Source organism: Etheostoma spectabile, chromosome 19 (genome assembly GCF_008692095.1).
Source record: "Etheostoma spectabile isolate EspeVRDwgs_2016 chromosome 19, UIUC_Espe_1.0, whole genome shotgun sequence".
Taxonomy (NCBI): Eukaryota; Metazoa; Chordata; class Actinopteri; order Perciformes; family Percidae; genus Etheostoma; species Etheostoma spectabile.
The window spans coordinates 6,640,473-6,644,148 of NC_045751.1; the positions used below are offsets into that span (position 1 = coordinate 6,640,473).

At 40.3% G+C, this 3,676-nt stretch overlaps 1 long non-coding RNA gene across 1 annotated transcript; it reads right to left on the reverse strand.

The window, feature by feature from the left end:
• Nucleotides 1–203: 203 nt before the first annotated feature.
• Nucleotides 204–3,104, reverse strand: LOC116707040 (uncharacterized). Its single transcript, XR_004336392.1, has 3 exons — nt 3,094–3,104; nt 502–559; nt 204–223 (listed from the first exon to the last, which is right to left on the reverse strand). It is a non-coding gene; the product is annotated as an uncharacterized LOC116707040 (long non-coding RNA).
• Nucleotides 3,105–3,676: the final 572 nt, after the last annotated feature.

Sequence of the window (3,676 nt, forward strand, 5' to 3'; positions counted from 1 at the left end):
TGGCAGTTGCAGAAGTCTGACAGGTGGAATCAACTGGGAAATCAGTAAATCAATCAAGATTCAAGATTATTTATTTGTCCCAAGGGAAATTTGTCTTGGACATACAGGCTGCTACATAAACCATGGTACAATCAATATGACATATCACTTGATTTTAGTAAAACGTTGGATTGTATCTCAATAACAAAATTATAAGTAATGAAATCGCCACATAAAACGCATACTATAAAAGTAAAAAAAGTCAAGAAATACAAGCAGTATGAGTAACAATAGTGTGAATTTGCATGCCGTAGATGCAGTGCAATAATTTGAAAAACCGTACTACACAAATATGACCAGTAAAATATACAGAATAGCCAACATCTTACCATCAAAACATACGTGCCACAGTTGTTAGACGAACCTTGCTTTTGTAGGCCCTGTTGTATGAGCAGTACACAATTATTAATGAAAGATTGATGAACAAGTGGTACAGTTCCTAAGAATTATTTAAAGAAATACCTTGTCATCTGCGCCGAAAGTCCTCCAAGGTCCAGGGGACAAGGTCTGAGCAACACTTCTGAGAAGACGGTGTATTGGAATAGTAAATGTAATGCAGGGCTGCCAACTCTCACGCATCGGCCGTGAGACACACGCATTTGACCGGTTTCACACGCTCACACGCCACCCCCCCCCCCCCCCCCTCGATTTCTCACGCTGAAGTGTCAACCCGGTCGGTCAAATTTCTGAAAGATGAGTTTATCTATGTTTTTACCTGTTGAGCCACTCGTGATCGACTAGTTGTGCTTTCAGAGACTGTGAGTGGGTTCAAGAGCGCTCCCTGTCTGTGGAAGTTTCAAATTGTCGCAAACTGAAAACATTTTTTTTTACAAGCCATCCCAGGTGCATTTCCCCGGCTTCAGGTATGAGCTCTGAGTATCACAGACCCGTCCGTCGCTTGGTGTCCACTCTCTCTGTAAAGATAGAGGTGAGCAGCGCGGGCTGGGTAGTGTGCAACTTATTCGTCAGTGTAGTGGACGCGCTCTGCTGTGGGCAGTGACGCGTTGCATCTGTGCGTAGACCTCCGATGAAGAGCAGCGTACGGCCACCTCTAAACTCTGTCAGAGACCAGAGACCCAAATGGGCCTCTGTGTCTGTCAGACGGTCTGAATGAGATCCACCATATCAGCGGAGCAATGACATGCACAGCTGACTGTATTAATACAACTCTCCAAATCTCGGACAACAGAGATGGGAGTTGTTATGTTTTGAATGTGCACAAAGTTGTAGACATGAGCAGAAATCTGATGAAACACATCAGAGCTATACTTTATATATAAAATATAGTATATATATAGTATAATACATACTATATATACGATACTGCAACGTGGGGCCTATGGTGCTTCTCTAACCTCTTGGCATCTCTAAATGATCTGTAAAAATTCATTCAATGTTTATAAAATGAACAAATAGTCTTTATTTTCCCAAAAAGTAATCCAGTAAGTGTGTGGGGGGGGGGGGGGGGGGGGGGTGGGGGGATGAGGGCCAACATTACTGAACTTGGCACAAAGGATAGAATTATGTAACTCAGTGGTTCTCATTCTTTAGAATTCAGTGTGTCTGAGTTGATCCCCCAACATTAATTTAACTTTGGGTCCCTGGTCCCACACCCGGGACCCCTGGACCTGTCACCACAGACCCAGATCTTCTCAGCTGTTGCTGACCTATCTGTACGTGTTCATGTGGTTCCTTTTATGTTTGGCCCATTGTGGGGTCAGTTCTTATATCATAAGAGTTAATAATGGAATGCTGAATCCTAAAACCGTTGATGAACAACAACAACACAAAGGTTTTACACCAACAGTTTTGCACATATCATGCAAGACTTGATTTCTCATTCTATTTTGCACAAAAACTCTCCAGAAAGTGCCATTTAAGGTTTATTTTCAAAACTTTTTCCTGGGGGGGGGGGGATACCCGACCCCCCTAGGGAGAGCCCCATCCCCCCACATATAACAAATCCCAATTTAAACAGTGGAGTATAATAATCCTGAAAGAGCCAAAGAAATTGCTTTTTACGCGGCAAAATATGGCCCCCCCCAAATCTCACTCCAAGGTTTTGGGAAAAGTTGGCAGCTCTGGTAATGTAAAGTTTAAAAACCAACATATAACCAATGCTTTGAACATTTAGGAACTGTCCAGAGGTTGGAACTTCGCAAATTTCATGTACCCACTTAGTCCTTGTGACAGAGAACTTTTAGCATGGGGGCTAAAATGGGGCCAAGTCTGGTGCAGATGGGTAAAATTTGAAAATCTATGGCCAGTAACCAAATTAATTTTTAAGATAATGGAAAGCACTTGCGTACGTTGGCAGTAAAAAAAAAAAACAGGAAAACCCCCACCCACAGGGCAAAATGGCAGAAAATGTGCCGAGGAACTCTTAATGGGACTCTTGTCATAAAGGACTCAAACAGAACTGCCCTGCTGTGAAATGTTGGCAATGGTTTTGTTTTCGTTGCTTTTAAGCACCAAATAGGAATTGTGTGTCATACACTAATATGCCAAAACATCTAAAGTTTATATAAAACAGAACCATAGATTTAAAAAAAAGAAAAAAAGGACAAGTGGTGGAAAAAAGAACTACCACCATCCAGAAGGCAAAAAAAACCTTATTGCCCTAAAAAATTGAATGGTACGGTCCAACTGTCATCTCTCCAGCCAATGCCATAAAGTGGATCTAGGAAGTAAATCTTCCTTTTCTGTGGTTTTATTATCAGTTAAATGGGTTAGAATATAAACAGATACACAGTAACGCATTTTGACTTTAAAAGTTGACCTTGTACAGAACACAACAGAAAACTACAGGGAATGCTTAAAGATTTATCTGTGATGCACTGCAATTTTTTGCAATGATTAAGATTGGCAACGGGAAACTTTGTTTTATAGTAAGTTTAAACAGAAAAAGCCTAAAAGCCTAAAAACTACATTTACGTACACGCATAGTCCAGTGTCCAGGTATCCAAACTGGGAGCAGAATGCACTGCAGAGTTGCTGCATTCACCTACACAGGAAAATATGTTAATATAAAATGTGAGTAGTTAAAAAAATAACTTCATTATTTAACTAAAAAGCTAACTTATTGAAGAATCAACACAGAAATTACCGGCAGGTGATCCATAGGATTCAAGGACACTGGTGGAAACCAAGTTGCTATAACATGGCTGTTTGCTGCAAACATTCCCGCCACTCTCTGTAACAGATATAGTTGATCTCTTAATGTTGAACTGTTGATAAATCCATTCCAATTTGTTTGAATATTTTTTCAAAAATGACCTTTTCTATCATTTCGAGACAGCTGTTCAGGATCTGCCAGAGTATAGACACATCGGTTAAAAAAAAAAAATTTAACAATTGAATTACATCAGCTTGCACAATCAATATGCATCATCTCATTAGCGTACGTTCTCAATTCTTACTGTTCCACTGATGTCCTCAATCAGTCCCAGACTACAAAAGTCCGCTCGAGTGAGGACCACATTGTCCACAAATGCTGGATGTTTATTAGGATCTTTGGTCCTATCCAAAACCTCCATTGACTAAGGGAAAGAAGAAAAAAAGTCAAGACCTGTACCTTGTAATAGTAAGCACAATTCATAGTAGCCTACAGTTGATTTGCATCACCTTTTTTTTTTTT